This window comes from Trachinotus anak, unplaced genomic scaffold (genome assembly GCF_046630095.1).
Source record: "Trachinotus anak isolate AG129_WGS33_773 ecotype Australia unplaced genomic scaffold, CSIRO_AGI_Tana_v1 ptg000009l, whole genome shotgun sequence".
NCBI classification, from domain to species: Eukaryota; Metazoa; Chordata; class Actinopteri; order Carangiformes; family Carangidae; genus Trachinotus; species Trachinotus anak.
In genome coordinates this window covers 15772394-15794932 of record NW_027273860.1, presented here as the reverse complement: position 1 = coordinate 15794932, position 22539 = coordinate 15772394, and the positions used below count along the sequence as shown (strand labels likewise).

General features: G+C 40.7%; 1 long non-coding RNA gene across 1 annotated transcript; it reads right to left on the bottom strand.

Moving 5' to 3' along the window:
- Positions 1-13107: 13107 nt before the first annotated feature.
- On the bottom strand, positions 13108-21298 carry LOC139625528 (uncharacterized). The gene is made up of 3 exons (XR_011691909.1): positions 20663-21298; positions 18332-18453; positions 13108-18083 (listed from the first exon to the last, which is right to left on the bottom strand). It is a non-coding gene; the product is annotated as an uncharacterized lncRNA (long non-coding RNA).
- Positions 21299-22539: the final 1241 nt, after the last annotated feature.

Sequence of the window (22539 nt, the reverse complement as noted above, 5' to 3'; positions counted from 1 at the left end):
TTGCTGAATCGTTGGATGGGAACTCCAGAGGTAAAAGTAGCACAGAATAGTAACAACAAACTTTGTTCGAGCTTCCCTTCCGTCTTATAAAACCCAAAATCCACACCTTGGATTTTTGTTTCCCCAATGCATTGAAAATCTTTCTCGGGGCATTATCACCTTCAGTCAGGCTGACGCTTTCGTTCTCCACCTCCTCCATTTTCCGTGTCGTCCCTTGTTTATCACTCATGCTAATAGGCTCATCTCTCGCGTTGTTTTAGAGACCTGGCACATGTGTAATGCCGCCAACCGATTCAAAGTCTCGCGATACCCGATCCATGACTCTATAACCGATTCATCTAGGAATTCATTGATAATTCGTATCGATTGAGGAGGCTGCTACCGATGCAGCCGTATCTCTCACTTGTTGAACCGAATATCCGGTCGCATCGGTTTATCGTTCACAACCCTAGTGTCCAGCCCTTCAAATCGGTAAAAATGCTCCTTCTTGGACATTTTATAAACAGAATTAGCTGAACTTTGACCAATGGCTGTGCTGCCCTCACCAGTCACAGGGGGACATGGAGCATTCACTTTGTTTCTCCCCACAAACACATTCTCAAACACATACCACAAAACTTTCAGCCATTTGTCCATGACCCACTGCAGACAGACAGGGAGGAAAATAAACTACTCAACTGTTACATCACTTACCAGTTTGGCAATATGGTAGCTTCCTTGACGCTCCTTGATTTTTTATTGCTTATTTATATAGTGTATTTGCATTTTCCCCCAAATACAGGTTTAATTACCTTGAAGGCTTCTGTGATGATAACATTTGTTTCCTCCCCATTATTACATAGTGTGTTGGAGCAACTCTGTGCAAAGTGTGCTAACCAGAAAGGGGATGTGCTGCCAGTTCAAATTTGTTGATCTTTGACCCCCATCTGCACTGACATTTGAGGGGGCACAGCCTATCACAGCTGACCAATAGTTGTATAGGCAAAGACACATTGTCTATGTGCTTCATGGGATATCAGCATGGAGATACAGCTACCAAGATTATTACAAAAAACACAGTTTGAGTCCATGAAAGATATCAATGTACTGATAGCAACATTAGCATTGTAGATAAGGTGGCACCATTAAGTACAGTGCCCCTGGAAGTATCAGAGGAGTAAACACTGCACCAACCGATGTGGAATATCCAGGACAAGACCCTTGTTTTGTCAAGTGAATGTGAATACAGCGTAACAGACATTCGTTTTGTATCCAGCTACAGTTTCACTTCCACATACTGAAACTAATTTATAAGGCTATAATGATTCATTCACTGCAGTTCTGCAATTCAATCCATCAGTGATTAATTAAGTTGATTCTTCTGCCTCAGTCTCTAAAGGGAAATAATTGTAGTGAGATTGGCTTCAGCACCAAGCAATATGAAATGCCTTGAATCAAACTATCACCATTAGTTAAGCAAAGATACATTTTTTTTCCCGAAAAGCTCATCAGTAACTCTGTCGTCAGGTCTTTTTCTTTTTGCAGGGTGGGGGTCATTGTACTATAAAATGATTTCACAAAACAAAAACAAAAAAAGACAAGAAAATGATCAGCTTTCTTCTGACCATAAGACCCTATTTCCACCTGGTGTTAACATGTGATCTGTACCCAGATATCTTACCTGGATCAGTGAAAACACACACAGGTATGAATTTAGACTGAATGCATTCATAAATCATACAACAACTGAAGGTGGTAAGTGACACCTGTATATGACATATTCTTCAGAAGAAAATCCATCCATCGAGTTGAAAGGTCATCTAACTCCACCCCTGCCCATAGCTACCACTGGCCAGAGGTGGTTCAGGCCACCCATAAGTGGGTCTTGCCCACCCAATAAAAGTTAAGAAAAAACTGTTTTTATGTCTGCCTGCTGGTGACAGTCAAAATTGGAGGCATATTGATTTCAAGTTGTCCATCCGTCCCATTCTCATGGACACAGTATCTCAGTAACACCTTGATGGAAATTCTTCAGATTTGGCACAAACGTTCACTTGGAGTAAGAGATGAATTGATCAGGTTTTGGTGGTCAAAGGTCAAAGGTCAAGGTCACAATGATGTAAGAAAACATGATTTTGACCTTGTGAATACAATATCTCAAGAACTCCACAAGGGAATCCCTTCAAATTTGGCACAAATGTTCACCTGGACTCAAGGACGAATTGATTAGTGTTTGGTGGTCAAAGATCAAAGGTCAAGGCCACGGTGACCTCACAAAAGGTGGTTTTGGCCTTGCGAACAAAATATCTCTGCCTTGAGGGAATTTCTTCAAATTTGGAACAAAAGTTCACTTGGACTCAAAGGCAAACTGACTTTGGTGGTCAAATGTCGAAGGTCAAGGTCAATGTGAGCTCACAAAACAGGCCCACAGTGGATACTGTGACAGAGAGATGAGATTTTCATTCAATTGACACATATATGATACTCCACAGAGGAAAACAGAACTCTCACCTTGACTTAATTTTAATCATGTTAGCAGGCAGCCTTCATTTCAAGGTTATAAACATTAAATTTTAAACTGATATTGCAGTAAAGAACTATTTCCTATATAAAGATATTGTGGAATAATAGCGAAGTCAAACTCCTTCATGAGTATTGTAATATGAGTTAAGTCTCTGTATTTTGTTTTGATATCTGGTCTGGCCGCACATGCATGTCAGTGCATGTGTCTCCCTCCCTGTTCAACCACTGGCTCTCCCCATGTTTATAAATACACATGGACCGCCAACACTCGAGATGGCACAGTGCAGCACACTGCATTCAGGTGAAAGCAACCTTCCGGAATTTCCTCCACTGAAGAAAGCATGTTTTTCCACTAAAAGGGTCTCCTCACACAGGCGGACTGGCAATGAGGAGTACCAGCTCAAATCCTGTTCAGCTGGTGACCTGTCAAAACATCCATAAAGCTTTTAAAATTTTTACCAGCTCCATCAGTGTCTTTACTGGCTCTCTCTGTGTATTGTGGATTCTTGCAGGCCAGTCACAGCAGATAAAGTCCACAGTTGAATTTCTTTCCCAGTCGCACCTTGTGGCCAATACTGGTCTGGATTTACATACATGGAGAATCCTGAGAGCTGCTACGAGGCTCCAGCTTGACTTGAAGTGGTTTTCTTCTCCTCAATGTTTAAGTAACTTGATGGCCACATAATGTTACATATCTGATTTCATGAATGACCAGCTACAGTACGTGCAATAATGTTAGCTAACTTGCTGTTATGAATTTGTTCAGGAAATGTTGCCAGCTTTCTTAGTGCTAGCATCTCTATAGAGCATATCACAATAATGCTAGTGTGAGTTAATGATTGTGGCTGGATTGTTTTTTCTTTTGTTTTCTTTTTTGTTTTGTTGACTCTCGTGTCTGAAACCATGAAGTGGGAGGTGTGGCTGACAAATCATTTGTTTTGCCTCGAGATGCTAGTGGTCTAATGCGACATCTAATGACAGTGAATATCATATATAGAAACTTTAACACTTAATATGTCAATACACTACAAAGGATTTAGGTTAAAATGACTACAAAACACCAGATTGACTACATCTCACTTTTATTCAGCAAATCCATAGCGTGTTCAAAACTCCATGCATTCACATTTAAAAAAAACAACAGTTGGGTAATTGTGTGGTCAAATGAGAAAGAAAAGAAATAGACATATGACTGATAAAATGTACCCATACCTTTGAGCTGCTAGTCTGCTTTTGTAACCTCTGGGCTACCTACCACTCAAGGTACCACTACAGGACCCCCTGACCAATGTAGCTCAGTAGAGTATCCCACATACAGTTGCCCACTGCCCACATCGTTTTCATACCGAGATCTGATTACAATGAATGGACAGAATACTTAATAACACAAGGGACTAGGTGTATGACTCACGCAAGTCATGCATACATCATCTCCCACGCATAAACTAGTATTTATAAACACCTCGTGCACACTTCAGGCCAGGTATACACAAGGTAATGCAGAGCCAGCTGCAGTTATGCAGATATGATATGACATCACCACGATGCTGGTTTACAGGTACATGTGATGAATTATTTGTGTAGGCACTATAAATAGTCACAGCTGTGCCTGGAGAACTGTGCAGATCCAACAGTTGGTGAAACTGCACAACGTAGCATGCACATGGTGTTGATGTGTAAACAGATGTTGAAGGGCATTTCTACATCTATGTATGGATAACTGTGGGCGTGAAAATGAGGCTCATGCACATGCGTGAATCAGAATCAGGCACACACACAGCTTGATGAATCTGATCAGCATATTTCTGTCTTTGAATAAACACAGAAGCACATGATCAGATGTAATTATGCAGATATTGTCTGATATTTCAAGGTAAAAATAGAAGTTTACACACTGCAGCAGTGTGGTCACAGAAATCTTGACCACACTGCTGCAGTGTGTAAACTTCGCAAAACTGTGAACTCTACAAACCTGCAGGAACAACACTAAACTTTTCAATGACCTGCTGATGCAGCAAGATTTTTTAGAATGTTTTTAGAAGATTTTTTTTTATTTTATTTTTTTATCATTTTACAGTGCAACTCCCAAATATAATTCCGATGATCTCTCAGCATCAGTGGACAGATCCTTCAAACTGATGATCCTCAAAGGGCTTTAACCTCTTTTTCTGACATAGAATATTTTCTAATATATAGTATATAAAGCGACAAAGTCCATATTTGAAGGAAGTTTGGGTGAAAGGACTTTCACACAGGAGACTGCGGCTGGTTTCCCATGTGAAACCCAAAGTCAGCATTGTGTCTTTTATCCACTGCCGTTCCACAGCCTCAACCATGTGACATATATGTCCCTACATCAAGAGTGATGTTACCATATATATATGGTAACATCACTCTTGATGTAGGGTATATATTACATACACACACACACACACACACACACACACACATATATATATATATATATATATATATATATACTTCATATATGGAAATTCAATCTATGTGCATATATTACATTTACATATGGGTGGTAGGGATCCCTACTACTCAAGGTGTTTCTGAGTTGTCTCCACCAATGATTTGTTGCGGTAAGTTCTACGCAGAGTTGCCAGGTTTGTGTGATTTTGAAAAATTGGACATGGGCTACACTCAACCATGATCTGGAGACCCTCAACTTCAAACTGTATTACACACTGTTGATCAGCTGCAGCCCAGCAGTAGCAGTAGTAGTATGAGTTCATGATAAATGGTGATGGATCTGAATTGGTAAATATCTTATCGTTGTGTGACCTGGATGGCCTGGAATGGAGTCAAATTCCCAGTCTGAATAATTGTTTCAGTCCACCCCTGTAGTGTAACAGCTGAGCTCAGCTAATAAGAAAGTTCTGCAATCGATCAGAACATTCATTTTCCTTGAAATTATTGGAAGAAATATTTACTATTTAATGCCTCCCTCCCCCTCTTTCCATGGCTGAATTTTTATTCCTGCATGGTCATTCTATTAGCCACAGTTAGTCCAGCTGATTGCTGAGTTATATCAGGGGTCAGCAGCAGCCTGAGCAACACAGACAGGTGAGCTGCAGGCTCTCAGGTGAGCTCTGATGTCATGGGGAATGAATTTGCCATAAGTTCAGGAGCAGAATGAAAATAATACAGGAGGTTTTTGACATGATTTAAAAGTGAAACTCTTGAGTTGTGTCCCCTGCATCAACAAACTGAAAGAATCTCAGATGAGATTTGGAAATGGCTCACAGCAGATTGTTCATTCAAACAGAGCAGCACACTACCTACAGGGTTTTATACATTTATTTTCTTTTAAAATTTTCATGAAAAACTCTCAGACGCCAGTTTTAAATAAGCAATTTTGTCTCCGATTTTCATTGAATTAAATGAAAGTTAAGTATCATGATGCAAGTCCTGTTTCAGGCAAGTTATATCAGCTAATGCATATTCAGTTAGTATATATATATTTTTTTTAATTTATTTTATTTGCAGTTTAACCCCTTTCAATGTGTGCACATTATGTTATATAAATGAGAAAAGAGAGACAGAGAGCAAGCGCACATACACAGCTGTTTATTTTGACCTTCTGACACAAATTTTCCGTACAAAAGAATACAACCAAAGCTGCTTCCTTGCGTCCAAAACAAGATGAAACGTCCTTTTGTGGAGATAAATGAATAGACAACACTGTAACTTACACTAAGCCAGTTGTTACAATAGGAACGACTGGTAAATATATTTCCACTATTTCTAATCCTGACTCAGTATTTACAAAAGTAAGTTGACAGTCACTTTTGTCTCTGTGGAACAATATTTAATGTATGTTTAATACTTTGTAGATTATCCAACATGATTGTTAGCAAATAGACGTTGCTCTTGACCCACAAAATGACTCAAATGAGACACTAATTCATAAACAAAAACCCGGTGCTTTAGATGAATGAATATGTCTATATTTACAAATGAATGGAACTATACCAGCAGTACCTGGAAATCGTCCACATTTGCTCCATTGTCTTTGGTACATTTGTGAAATCTTTACTGCCATTTACTTTTGTCAAATATGTAGTTTAGCTGCTAATGAAATGACTTTATATAAAATGTTTATACTGAGTCTAAACAATAGCTGTGTAACCGTTTAAGGTTTACAATTAAATGAATGATCAAAAGGGGGGGGGGGGGATTATGAGGTGACATAAATAGATGTAAGAAAGTTTGGATAAATAATAATATACTTCAACTGCCTATAATAACACTGACAAAGATTTTTGACGACAATGTGCCACAATAGTTAAATGGGCCTTGCTGTATAGTGAAGAAGGGTTAAGGTGAAGTTGAAGAACGTATCACAAGAAATTAATTAAGAAAAATATGAAAAGCTGGTTTGTAACTTCAGCACGTTAATTTAGAAGTAGTAAGACTGCAAGATTTTCAAGGCACCAGGTTGGATCATGGGGTAAAAATAACACCTGTGCTCCATCACTCAGATGTTATACTTAATGTGATGATATTTTAGCATTTATAGTTATATCTGTACCCTTTTACATTAAACAGTAATGTAATGGTTTTAACAAAAAATAAATAGTATTGATTTGATTTTCCAACACTTTTCTGTACCAGCTGCAGATCGTAAGATTTTTGCTTCTAAGTGGAAGTCACTGCCTACTATTCATCAGCAAACACCCTGATTGGTTAAACACAGATAAAGTCACAAGGCAGCCTGGGATCAGATTTGGCAGAAAGCTACAGCAAACATGGCTAGTCCTTAAGGCACAAAATATGAATTATCGTACACATGGACACCAAGATTAAAACTTAACGCTGCTCACCCTTCAAAAAAGAAGCACAAAACACAATTGAAATCTATTTTCACAATATGCAACCTTTAACAGTGGGAAGAAAAAGTAATAACCTGCATTTATGTGTAAATTTGTCTTAAAATATGGTCAGATCTTCAATGAACAAAGACAATCCATTGTAACAAGCACACATATCATTGTATTGTGTCCATATTGAAAACATCATTAAAACATTTCACAGTGTAGGTTGGAAAAAGTATGTGAACCCTTTGGCTAATGGAACCAACAAAAGCTAGCTGTGGTCAGGAGTTAGCAACCTGAAGTTCAGTCAATGAAAACTGATTGGAGGTGTGGGTTAGAGCTACTCTGACTTATTAAAAAACACTCAAACATTTGCTATTGACAAGGACCAGGTCTCACAAAAAATTAACTTATGAATTGTTGATTTGCATGAAGCTGAAAGGGTTACAGAGTCATCTGGAAGCATTAAGATCTTCATCAGTCATCGGGGGGGGGGGGGGGCATCAGGATTTTTCACGTCTATGATGACCCTAAACACCAAATTAAATCTACTACAGAGTGACTTCAGACAAATAAAATCTACCTTCTGGAGACCATGATCCAGTACAGACGCTGTGGAAGGACCTGTGCAGGTCTGATGAGCAGCTACTGGAAGCGCTTGTTTGAGGTTACTGCTGCCAGAGGAGGTTCGAGCAGTTATTAAATCCAATACATTTTTCCACCAGCTCTGTGAATATTTTATGGTTATGTTTAACAAGGACACAAGAGATTGCAATTGTATGTGTCTTATTAGCTTAAGAACATTGTGTTTGTCTGATACTTGTGACTAACAACCAATCAATGCAGAAAACAAGGTCATTCCAAAGGTTCGCCAAACTTTTTCTTGCCACTGTATGAACATTGAACTAATCTCTACCTCTGTGCTTTTATGGCCCCTTATGATTTTATACAGAGTCAGTCAGACTAAAAGTTACTGTTCCATTTTAGCCAATAAATTAGATTACTTTTTATAGTGAAGTAAACATGTATCTGATCTTTTTTTTTTTCTTTTTTTTTTTTTGTGCTTGTTTACACGTCTAGCCTAATGGATTCCACTTCCCCATATTTTAGCAATGAAGCTGATGAATAAAGTCTTATGATAAATAATTGATGGTTACAAGCATTAGAAAAAAGACCCAGGTTGTCAAACATTGATGCTAAACCATGCATAAAACTCTCAGGCAAAGGATTCCAGTTGCAGCTTTGATTTTTGTGATACTTAATATTATATATGTATATTTTTACAACTCTGATAAATTACATTGACTGTAAAATCCGTAGCTTATTGGGCTGTTGAGACGTGAGCAGAGTGAGGTTTATGAGGAGCTGGGTTCAGCTCGTTTTGGGATATTTGTTTTAATTGGTCACATTACAAGGAGACAATGCTTGTCCTATTCATGTTTTTTGGTCCCTATTTTCTCTGCAAGCAGAGGAGTTGGAGAGGAGCTGTGAGATAAAAGAGGAGTGGAGGGTGGGATTGAGAGGGCCGTCCGCTGAGAATCGGACTCCCCCATTCAATCTGTGCAATCTTCACGACAGCGAGAAATAGATTGCTTTTTAAATAGATTGCTTAGCTCCCTATCTTGGAGCCACTGATGTGGATACATTTCATAGCGGCCCTTGTTTAAATGAGTGCCAGCATATTTGATAGCAGAGCCACTTACCCTGCTGTTATTAAGGGTACAATACTGTTAGTATAGCCCTCATCCCCTATTTGGACTCTAAAAACAAATGGAAAAAGAGAGTGAAAGAGATACATTATAGACACATTAGGGGAGTCAGGGACGGCATCCTTCACTGGATGAGAGAGATATAGTTTATAGTTATTAAATGCATGGTATTTTGTGTGTATAAGCTCCACTGAGTCCTTCATTAAAGTCAATATTACGCTAGAGGTGGAAAGAGGGGATGAGAGGAGGCAAATAAAAAGCAAAACAGAGGGAAACGTCTGTGCGCTTTTGTCTCAGGACGAGAGGAAATGCAGCAAATTTCCAATTGATTAATACTGCAGACAGAGCTTGTTGGCGGAAACCACATTATGCTGCTGGTTGGTGGGTGGGTAGGTTGGGGAAGAAAGGAGAAGGGAGAAAAGGAGGAGGAGGAGGAGGAGGAGGAGGAGGAGGAAGAGAGCCAGAATTGTTATCACGATTCAGTTAGGGCTTTAAGCTTCCTCTCCCTCAGTGCTCCAGTCCTGCTGCTGCCGACTGTCCTGGGCCTGAGCGTCACTGAGCTTTCTTTGCAGCACAGGGTGAAAGCTTTGTTCGCGACAGGAGGTGACAAACAATACAAAGAGAAAAAAATCTGCACTTGTTGTTAAAATTTCAATTGTCGCATCACCACGTACATTAACAATGAAAAAGCCAAATTAGGTTGAACAATAAATGACATTAGGATAAATCCTGGTTTTCTTCCTGAATGAGTTTGAAAACATGGATGCAATTTTTTTTTTTTTTATAAAACGTTTGTATAAGGATATACATATATATTATTTATTCATTTACTGTTAACAAAAAGACTCACAGCAATACAATATTAGTCTGTTTCAATACTGCCTGACTTCCCTACCCTGTAGGATCTCGTACAACTAATTTATTTTGACAATTACATTTTAAAGGAAATATAATTGCTGTCTGGATTATGTTACTGATATCACAGTATGCAGTCCTGTCCATGCAGAACTCATGAGGTGAGGTGGTCAGGGTGGATGGTGGAGTAAAAGTGCAAGACTTTGATACTGAAGATAGTTGGGGTTTCACATCCTGGGTGTTTTGGTTAAGACTACAAAACATTTAGAAAAAGATGGTTTTGGTTAAATATTTAACTCTTTCTGAGCCTTAACCAAGTGCTCTGAGTTGCCTAAATAGAACCATAAAAAGCATTAAATCATGCTTCGGTTGCAATAACAGATATTGTAGGAAAACACACATCATTCATTGACAGAGGAAGTATTGCAGATATGTTCAGTATAACTGTTTTACTCTATCAAAAAAAAATAAATAATAATAATCCTAATCCACAACTTTTGCATTAAAACATACTTGCAAATGTTGCAAATTAATATTAAGTAAAGATGACTTTTACAAGACTATTTGTCTATGGTCTATTTGTTCTTGCTAATGTGATTTTTTTTAAATGGTTCACAAATATGTCGCTTTTTTTTGTTTGTTTTTTTGTTTTGTTTTTAAAGGTTCAGTAATCTCATGAAACAACCAGTTACTTTAGTTTCTAACACACAAACAGGAGGAAATAGTGCATTTGTTGGGGACTATTTTCAGTGGCTTTGGGCACACACATAACATTAATACTAATACATTGTTGGTTTGGCTCTGCACATGGGATTTGTCGACAAGAGGAGACATAGAATATCAGATTGCTTTATTACATTATAATTAAACCCTACAAAAGCCAGCAGATTTAGAAGAAACCAAGGCCAGGATGTTAACAACTGAAGGGGGTGAATGAACCTTAAAAACAATGAAGATAAGCTATTTTCACAGTTTGACTTAAAATTATAATAATAATCAGATTTTAAATAAAAATAAAAGCAGTTGGTCAGGCAGGTTTATGATTGTATAATATAACATGAGCCTTTTGCTTAAAGTTTTAATGTACCTCTTTGGTCTAATATTTATCTTGCAAGATTAAATGCATTTGCACATTTCATAGCAAAATGCTGCACAGTTATATTTCTTTACATTTCTTTTTACCCGCTCAGGCATGCTGCACTACATTACACCCAGTCTCAATCTACAGAGAGAGCAAAGTAAAGACGATGCATAATTAATTGGTACAAAAGCTGAATATTTCCTGTGGCGTTTCTGCCAAATGAGCCTGAGTCCTATCCTTCCCATCATTACCGTCAATTTCCCTAATAGTGCGCTTAATAAGTAATGAGTGGCCTGAAAACAGCTCTAGCCAATAGAGTCTTTAGCAGGCTGTAAACCCCTCCTTCATAATGTCAGTAACACTGCAATATTCACAGAGAAATGTATTTTTTGAAAACCCAGTGAAATCTTGACTGAATTTTTGCTGGCTCATGGAGAAACTGGGACCTGAGCCCATGCGACAAATGTTGAATAAAAAAATTTAAAAAAAGAGATATTGTTAAATATATGGATATACACTGGTGTCTAATGAAAAGCGGTGGATTGATGCTTTGTGTGCGTGTGTGTTTTTGGTCCAGCAGGGTTGGTTTTAGGATTCTAATTACTACGGTTTTAACAGGATTACAGGAGATAAAATGTACTAAGACGCTCAGGGTGTTTGTGGGCTCAATTAAATAGGATGTAGTATGGTAATCTGCTGCGTGGTGATAAGAGGATGTAAATAGCCACCGACGGTAGATCAGTTATCTGGTGTGACGCGCTTGATTTTTGTGGTAGTTGTGGGTTGGCAAGGTCCCATCTATTCCAGTATCTCACAGGGTCAGAAAATATAATGGAGTCAGGTAAATACCCTGATGGGAAATGCAAGCTTCCACATGTGGTTTGATTTAGCTTCATTCCTGAACCAAAAATTTCATATAAAAAAATAGAGGAAATTATTCATACACTGAACAAAACTATATTATGCAACACTGTTGTTTTTGCTCCAATTTTTCACAAGTGGAAATTTAAGCTCACAAAGGGCCCCATCTCTCAAAGTTTCCTCACAAATGTGTTTAAACCTGTGTTAGTGAGCATTTCCAGATGTACTTTATGCTGATAAGAATAAAAAGCCACTTTAAAATGGGCAGTTTTATTTTGAAAAAAAATATATATATTGGGCACTGAACTGTGTGACTTTGGTTAGAGATGTGCATTGTTTGCAAGGAGGGTATCAGTCAGTATCTGGTGTGACCATTTGCCTCCTGCAGTGCGACACATTTGTACGCAGTTGATGAGGTTCTTGATTGTTGGCTCCCACTCGTCTTCACTGGATGTGTGAAGTTGCTGGATATTGGCAGGAAGTGGAACATGCTGCTGCCAAAACATGCTCAATGGGTGACATGTCCGGTGACTATGGAGGCCATGCAAGGACTGGGATGTTTTAAGCTTCCAGGAATTGCATACATCACGTTGCAACATGAGGCGATGGCGGAAGGTGAATGGCTCGACAATGGGCCTCAGGATCCGGTCATGTTATATCTGTGTGTGTAGGTTTTGTGTTTATAGAAAATAGATATTTTATTTCAACCTGTGAAATTTTGGAGTAAAGACAAAAGTGTTGCATTTATATTTTTGTCCAGTATATATTATTTTATATATTACTTCACTAGCTTTCATTTAACACCTTTTGGGTACAAGAGCTATCACTCTGTCGAGTCAACAGGCAGTTAGCATGGTCAAGTAGCACTCTTTCAGTCATCAAATGATCCATTATAAACCCATTCACGGGTGTAACTTTTTTCCTAAGGCTACTGTTCAAAATAAAAATTCTTCAGTCCCCTAATTTGACCTTTAATGCAAGCCAGGAACTCACATTATCTTATCTAAATATGTGAATATCTGAAGACGATGGACATCTTGATGAATTTGCTGCTACAAGTGCTGCTGCTAAATGATTGCACCAATTTGGAGCTCTCCCAAGGCAACTGTATAACACTTAAAAAAAAAAAATTATAGTGTGTGGATTGAAAAACCACCACTCACATTATCCAAGCAGGAAAGTATCTCTCGAAAACTGTGTAGCAAAAAAAAAAAAAAAAAAAAATACATGGTGCTAAAATCTCCAACTTCTATTGGGGCTAAGGCGGTGGGCAGGTGAGGTGTTTCCACAGGAACTGGTCATTTTGCCTTTTTTTTTTTTTTTTTTTTTTTTTTATATTCCATTTAATTTAAAGACCCAATAGATCACGATCTAACGCCATATGTAACAATTTTAAAGTTGCACATTTCGAGTTAGATTAAAAAATAAAAAATAAAAATACACTGACAAAGGCTCAAGAGGAATTGAAGAAAAAGTTAAAAGCTGCTAAAGGCTGTTTCTTTTTCGTCAAAACTGGCTGCAGAGTAGAGGAGGGAATGAGTTTTACTTTTTAATCTTTTGGTTTGTCTGTGAGATCACTGGAAAAGGCCTCTGAGTGAGAGCCAGGAGATTTTTCTAAAGTGCGGAGACAGAAAAATGTTTAGGCAGGAGTCCATAGCCGATCCTCCAGCTGAGGAGAACGTGTTCAGGGTTTCAACTTTTACATCCACAGGCCTGATTCTCTGTTTGTACCATGAGGGCAAAAAAATCTGAGTAATCCACTGTCAAAAATAGGAATTCATCAAAAATATAATTCACAATCTCATCTCATGTTTCTTCTTGAAAATATGAATTGGCTAAAACAGGCCTCAAGTGCTAGGATAAATCTTGCATCATGTTAATTAAAGCTTCATTTCACATTTCAATTTCAAGAGAAGGATTTATTTATGTTTAAAGCCACATTTTATTGACAGAAATAAGGCACACATACAGAGGAAATGACATTCACTTCACTGCCTTTGTTGAAATGATTGAGATGCATGCAGCATTCATCCCTGGTTAGCTTTAAGACAATCATCATCAGCAGCAGCAGCGGCGGCATCATCAGCAGCATGCCATTAGTACAGAGCAGCATACATTAGTGCACAACCACAACAGCTCTTTCACTGCAGAGAAAGACATGTGGAGAAATGGCATTCACATTAGGTAACCAGCAGTTTAGACATCCCAGTACCACCATCAGCAGCTGTTACAATAGTCAGTAAGAGGCCACAATGCTTCATTCATTAAATCATCCAAGAAATTGTCCATCACATAATATATATATATATATATATATATATATATATATATATATGGGTTTTGTTTTTTGTTTTTTTTGTTTTTTTCAGCATGGCAGCTCTTTTACAACTGTTTGGAAACAGACAGAGACAGTCCAAATACAGGCTGGCACACACAGAATGACACCAAGACAGCACTTTATACCACATCTTTGTCACTGACAAGCCTCTTTGTAAGTGTGTGGTTATGACTGTGTCAGTGGAGAATTCAGAAAAACGGATGCAAATTTGATCAAAATGCAGCTTTGAAAGCGTCTTCAGTTATCACTGTGTAATTTATGTAGGAGTTTAGGTTAAATGTGGAGAAATGTGGTGCAGTTTTTAGATCTAGCAAATAACTGAAGGCTCACAGTGTATCAGTGGAGGTGAGTATAATGTTTTCGCATGATGCAAAACGACTGGGTCACGTGACAGCAGTGATGTCAGCCAGCCCTGCAGCAGCAGCAGCAGCAGCAACAAGCAACCCAGAGACACACGGACACACAGGGAAAACCAAACAGCGACGTCCCACACCAGCTCTAACAATCAACACGCAAAACGCAGGGGTGGAAACAAGTGCGTGCGTGTGTGTGTGTCTACATGTGTGAGTGTGTGTGATTTTTATTCACTCGTGATCACGCCGAAAAATGCTCTATTTTACGTCCTCCTACACACATTTTAGCACGTCGCCTTGTTTGTTTCCACAAGAAAAGGAACAGTAATTATCAGCTAAGCCGAGTGTTAAACATGTAATTGCATTATTTGAATTATCTGAAATGGTAATGACTGGGATGATTTGTATAATTATGATCATGAGCATGTCTGAGTGACTCCGTGGCTAACTTTAAAATTAACTCCTGCCTGGAAATATTCTTACGTGACAATAACACAGGAGCAGGAATGGGCTTATTTCATATTCCAATCCAGCTACAGGGAGGCGTGTAAAAAAAAATAAAATAAAAAAGATTTGATTCGCTATGAGGAAATCTCCAGCTGTATGATCATGGGAAGTGACATGTGTGAGGACATGGCTGTGAGAGTCAAGTTGATCCTATTAGGTGTTTAAATGGATTTTACATGGGTGTTAAGGTTCAGAATGTGCTATCAGACATGGAGGGGGAATCCATATTCATGGTGCATCGCCCCACCCGGCAACACGGGAAAAAGCTGGTTATAGACCATTTGAGCCAGGGGTAATTGTTTATCTAGACACCTCTTTACGCAATGCATAAATTGAGCTGTCGACCGCTCATGGTGGACATTTTGTTTTCTCAGCCGTATGTGTGTGTTTGTGAGGCTCAGCGGCGGCGGCAGCATTACACGTGGCGTAAACCTCACTGCGATAAATGTCATTTGAGCATCCATTAGCATAAAAAAGGGGCGTAAAGGCGGGGAGGGAGGGGTGAGGGGGATAGTGTAAGAGGCAGCTCAGCTTGGCTCAGCCCCGTAATAAAAGCACTACACGGGCTTGAATAAGAGGAGGTTCCACTCTATAACCACAGCCAGAGGAAATGTAGCACAATACTGTCTGCTCATACCTCATCAAGTATCACAGGCCTGCTCATTCTGGTGCGGGCAGTGTGGATATTTTTGGACTGGAGGATCCACAGACAATGTTATGTTCATTTGTGTCATAAAACTGAGCAAAATTTAAATTGCATTGAGTGTTTTCCTGCAGGGGTTTTCTTCCTCATGAGATCTGACACAGATTTTAGACCATCAGCAGGTCCTGAACTGTCCCAGTGAAATTAAACCTGAAGGCCCAGAAGTTACATCCCCAACAATCGAATGGTTACTGCTCAAGACCCCTTTTGATTGAAGTCATAATTAATTAAATTGAACTAAGTCAATTAATCCTTTTTTATTATTATTACTGACAAAAAATAATCAGCATTTTGATAATAAATTCATCATTAATGCAACACAAAGGCCAAACATTCTGTGGCTCCAATTTTTTCTCACTTTGATATGATTGTGAGCTGAATATGTTCAGGCTTTAGACTCTTGCTGACATGTAAAGACATCACATTGCACTGTGGGAACAGTTCACTCTTATCTGTCATTTTCTACACCAATCGGCAAATTGACTAATTAAGAGAATAATTACCAGATTATTTGATAATAAAAAAGAATAGTTACTGTCGGGCCCATTTTCTGCTGTTGTAAGCTGAATATCTTTGGATATTTTGGCTGCTGGTCAGACAAAATGAGCAATCTGAAGATGTCCCTGAGGAAAACCTCCTTGTGTTTTATATTGTAGAATACATGATAAAATGATTTATAAAAGATCAAGTGATTAATAAACAATTTGCAGCCCTAGTTGTCTTCTCTGAAAGGTAACTCTTTGGAGTGTGTTATCAAAAAGTCAGAATCAGTCTAAGAAATCCTTCACCAGATTAACAGCAAAAACTGTAAACCTCCAGTAGTATCAGGTCGGCATGGCTGGATTACCAACCAACTGCCCTGGGGCCCTGCCTAAAAAATGTGCTTTACACCAGGCACCATTTAAATGCAATATAAGCTGATACCATAATGGCCTAAAAGTGGGTTCTGCTTCCTTTCCTAATCCTGAGGCCCTGTCAATGTCTAGCTTCTACACTGTCATTATTATAGTTTTGCATGTACATGTTGCATGTCCCTATATTATTTGTGTAATCACAGTACAACCCAGCAAAACTGGGGTCAGTTAGTGTTGCACATCCTACAGAGAGATGGTGATAAAGAGGTTTTAATGGGGGCCCACTTGCTCATTATTAGCCTGGGACTCAATAGTAGGTTAATCTGACCATATTAGTCAGTGCAACAGCCGTAAGGCTTCAGGTCCTATTCCAATTCCTAACATGGTGATGATAGAAGTGAAATGATTGAGCGTTTGCATTGTTTTTGCTACAGCTGTGTCTATGCACTGGTTTGTGGTTTACACAGAAGAAACTGTGCAGCTTTAAAATGATGTTATAGCCAAGGTTGACCCCCAGCACATATTCAGGCCACAGCTTGTTAAAGGGTTTAAGCCGGTATTGACGCCATATATCTCCAAATCGATAATTAGGCCTGACCCTCTTAATGTAAATATACATGTTAGTGTTAGTGTGCAGGCTGTCATGCTGGCCTTACATTACAGGAACAGTCACGCTTCATGCAGATAGAGTTACATAATAAAAATCTGCCGTCAGACAAGACAAATGAGCCAGTTCTTCTCTGTGAGACCGGACGAACCTGAAGCAACATGTCCAAGACACACACACAAACACACACACACACACACAGACAGAGAGAGAGAGAGAGAGAGAGAGAGAAAACACACTATGCTGCCCAATGCCATGGAGACAGAGACAGACTGACAGACGCATGGTGGGACAGACGCAAGGACACTCTCGACCTCAAACCGTGGCTCAACAGACAGGAAGTGGGCAAGAAAACAAAAATACATCGCAATGCAGTACAGATCAAAGAAGAGATGTTTTTTTTTTTTTTGGAAGGGTGGAAAGTGGAGGTGTGGCTTCATCCAACCTGACAGTCCTCCGTGGGTGGGTGGGTAGTCGGGGTGAGGTGAGGTGAGGTGGGTGGGTGTCGGGGGCTGGGGGGTGTTGCTGATGTTGGGCGAAGAGAGGACTCTCCTCGACTACGCGTATTCTTAAGCAATAACAACGTGATCCGTATTATCCACCCAAGAATACCCGTCACCGAAGAGAGTCTTTCAGTAAACACAGGGGGGAGGGGCTAAGCCAGAAATCACCTGAGCAGCGCCACTGCCATTGCATCATCATCATCATCATCAGCATCATCATCATCACCACCAACATCACCACCGTGGCCATCGCCGCCACCATCAGCAGCCTCCCTTCAGGCTCCAGTGGCAAACAGACACATACACATATAGAGAAAGTGGGGCAGTCGCATTGATTGAAGACGCCTCGCTGCAGCGTGAGGCAAGGCTCCATCAATGGCTCCTCTGCAAAGGAGAAAATTGGCAACGGTGGTATTTTCAATCCGAACCAGCAGCGTATGTGGAGTGGAGAAACATAAAACAAAAAAAAAAAAAAAAAGAAACAAGAAAAAAATGCTGTGTAAAAGCTGAGGTTAGCTGCATTCACTCTCTCTTGGTTTTGTACACAAAACTCTGGAAGTGACAGGGGAGAGGGGTTGGGGTGGGGGGAGGGGTGGTGCAGGCCGAACCCCCACAGTGAGCGAGCCTCTTACCTGGGCCAGGCCCTGCTAGCAATGCCCCTGTCTCCTGGAAGTCCTCATCCATCGGTGATAATTCAAGTTCCCAGTCGCTGACGCTGCTGCTCCTGCTCGGCCCTATCTGGGTGTAATGGGATCTGGAGAAGGGTGGGGTGGGGTGTGGTGGAGTGGAGGGGTTGGGGGTTGGGTGTATCAGGAGGGACGGGGAAGGAGGGTGGGGTGGAGGGGTGGTGCACACACAGGGGAGACGCTGGGTTAGGGAGGTCAAGCCAGGAGCTGCCGCGGTGTGACAATAGTCCCGTACACTCCATTACCACCACCCGCCCTCCCCACCCCCGCAACACAAGAAGAGAAATCAACACATGGATTATACCACAGGAGGGAGGGTGCAGCGCATGCAGAGAACTAATTTGTTTGATTATATAAAAATAGTGCTGCTTTTTGCAGCAGCACACCAGTCTGCGCTCCATCTCCCTTCAGGCTGCTGTCTGGTGTACATTGGAAGAAAAAAAAAAAAAAATACATCCAGTCAAATTAAAAATTCACAGAGACATGCTTCAAATGTTAAAATTCCTTTTAAATGAATTCCTAAATGTTAATTCACCAATCAATATTATGACTTCCCCTCTTCTTTATTTCCAAATTAAAGGGATGAGTTTAAATGCCGGAGCGAGGCCATGAATTATGTATGAAAAGTTCAAGCAAATTTATTCCATTCTATTCTAATTGAACTAGCCGGCTGAATACAAAGAGCATGCTCCAGCTAAGCCGATCCAAAATCATTCCATTGATTTATTGTCTCTAATCAATATTTACAATTACTCTGCAGATGGTTTGGTTAAAGGAATGGGCTTGTCAGTGTGTGTCTCCCCGATGCCGAGGGCTGACACCAGATTAACTGGTTTAAATTACAATTTCATCACACACGTTCATCAAAACGGAGGAATATTAGTGTCGCAAAAGAGATTGACAGGGAGATGATGCATTTAAATTCTTAAGACTAAACTGAGCGGATCTGCAAACAACAGAAAACACAGACTCTCATTCATGTGGATGAAAAATTCAAACTCTGCAGAGAGGATGGAGCAGGATGATGGCCAAATTGATAGACGGAAACAACAGCCCTGAGCAGGGTGGAGGTGTGGTGGAAAGAGAAGGGAAAGGAAGGGAAAAAAGAGGAGGAGGGGGTTGGGATGGAGAAAGAGTGAAATAAAATATGAGCAGAAGAAGCAAGAAAAAAAGAAGAAAGCAGATTATATGTTAATCCACAGGTTTTTTTTTCTTTTCCTGCTTCTTCTTCTTCTCTATTTCCCCTCTCATCATCCTCCACTCAGCTCCAGTCAGCCTGGACCACTCGACCCAGGAGACGCACACACACACACAGATACCCTCAGCCAAAACCAGGAAGACCCCCGCCCGTCCACCTCCCCAACCACCCCCAAGCTGCAGAGAACTGGGATTTACCACCCGCAGCAAAACACACACTTACTCTCTCTCACACACACACACACACACACACACATCCTTGGCTATAGCCTGGCCCAACCCTGGCCATCTGTGGAGAGGGAGAGAAAAGGGAACCTGAGGGCTTCAGCTAGAGATCATCAACACACACACACACACACAGAGAGAGAGAGAGAGAGAGAGAGAGAGGTTAGCTAGCCCCAGTATCATTGATTGTTCAGTGGAGGCACCCTGGAGACTCATCAGATTACTCTGAGAGCAGGGGCAAAAGCTGAAATCAAACACCGGGAATCTTCTCTTTCCTTTGCCTTCATTCAAACTTCTACATACACGCTCATCCCACACACAGACACACACATAGAAATTCAGCAAAGTACCACAGGTTGTCAGGAAAAGGAGGCAGTGAAGACGATGATGGGATGGGAGTGAAATGCCCTCTCTGGTTCAATTTTCTTTTTTATTCCTTTTCATTTCCTTTTTTTTTTTTGCCTCTTTCCCCTCTTTCCCTGCCCCTCTTAACTTAGCAGGACTCTCCTTTTCACAAACACCCACTTCCTCGTTCGTCTGATTTGCCCCGCAAGTCTCATGAACATGACAACAGTAGACAGGGCATATGGGGAGGGGAAGAAAAAAAAAAAAAAAGGAATGAAACACACTCGTGGTAATGCACAAGCATAAGAGAAGACAAACACTGCAGGTGATGGGAGAATTCTTTTTTTTTTCTTTGAGGAAAATAGAATAAAAATCTCCTCCAGTCAGAGAGAGAAGGGACAATTTCAAAAAATATTTTCCAACAGAAGAGACAGGAGTGGAAAAATAAAAAAAAATAAAGGGTGAAACTGCGACAACAGGTCCACTTTGTGAGCCGTGGTGGCCTCTTACCCTCTTTTCTTCTTCTCCGCTCTGCTCTCCTGTAACCCAGGGTGTTGCCTCTCCTCTGCTCTCCTGATGCACCTCTTCTAAAATTCCCTCCCCATCCTTCCTCCCTTCCTTTCTTCCTTCCTTCCCTTCACCTGATGCCTCGCTGAGGGTCCGCGGCAAGCTGGGAGGTGGTGATCTCCCTCCCCCTCCCAGTTCCAGGAAGAGCTCCCTGAGGAGAAGGAGGAGGCAGATCCCGGCAGGAGATGGAGGATCCAGCAGCGGGAGCAGCAGAGGTGGTGGTGAAAGGAGGCAGCGGTGCTGATGCTGCTGCTGCTGCTGCTGCTGATGCTGCTGCTGCTGCTGCCAGAGAGGAATGAGGGGAGGGATGGATGCTTAACAAAAGATCTCCTCCTCCTCCTTTTTCTCCTCTTCTCTTTCTCCTCGTCCTCCTCCACTTTTTCTTCTCTCACTCTTCCCGCTGCTTTTCACCTTCCCCTCTCCGCTCCGAGCGCTGAAAGAAGCCAGTTGTTGCTCTGCCGCGGCAAATGAACTGACAGCCGGAGACGAGCCGGCGGAGCAAATGAGAGAGCAGAGAGCAGACGGACAAGAGAAAGAGAGAGCAAGAGAGAGGGGAGAGAGAGAGAGAGAGAGAGAGAGAGACAGAGAGTGGTGTGATGTGGCATCTGCGAGAGAGTGATAGAGCAGAGAGAGAGGGATACGGAGGTAGAGATGGATGGGGGTGGGAGGATGGACGAAGGAGGAGGAGAAAGACGGAGAGAGAAAGGTGGGGTGAGGCAGGATGCACGGGAGGATGAGAGAGAGAGAGAGAGAGAGCAGACAGGAGAAAAAAGAGAGAGATGTAAAGAAACAGAGAGAGAGAGAGAGAAAGAGAGAGGCATCGCAATGAAAACCTTCAGCCACCAGCAGTCTTTCTAACGCACTCTGTACCTACGATGAGGAAAGCCAGAGAATAATTAGATTTGAGCTTCACACACACACACACACACACACACACACACACACACACACACCCTTCTTTCTCTCTCTCTCTGTCTCACTCACACACACACATACACCAACAAACACACACACACACACCCACACACACACACCCTGGCATCGAGCAATGGTGGATTAATTTATGTGCTGAGCGCTTCACGGCCCTCAGCCAACACCTCCACCAGCACCCAAAACGTTGTCTCTGGAAAAAAAAGATCACTCTGTGTGTGTGTGTGTGTGTGTGTGTGTGTGTAAACACTGTAAATCTTATGCATTGACACAACATGTACACTACATTATTGACTGTGATCAGCACTCATGGCTGACAAAAGCTTCACTTCACACACACACACACACACACATCAGAAGGGGGGTTCGAGTTAGACAACATTTAATTTTTTCTCCTTTGTTGAAACAAAAAGGAGACATGGAAAGGTAGTAAAGTGTTATGAGTCATAAAAATGTCCCCTTTCACTTTTCCTTTTCCGTTTATCTCTGAGGGAGGGTTGGACTAATATCAAGCATTGAAAGCCAATTGATTTTCAGTTTGACCATCCTCTTCTAAAATAGAAATCTTAAATAATATAAAAGAAAAAAAATATCTGATTTGTGAAACGAATATCATAGCCAGCTCAGTTTTTGAAATAGAATTTTTTGAAATTTTGTTTCATGATGCCCCAGAATTTAGTTTGTCGAAAAGTCTTTGAAACCTTCACGAGACCCTGACAGTACCTATCAAGCTCCTCATGTCTGGATTAAACACGTCTCTGCTGACAATCCAGGAAAATCCTGGAAAACACCACAGTGAAATAATTCCACTTTCACGTTTTCTTTCAGCTGATGTGAAAAGAAAACACATGAATATTCACACGCCGTCGTCGAAGAGTGTCATCGCATCA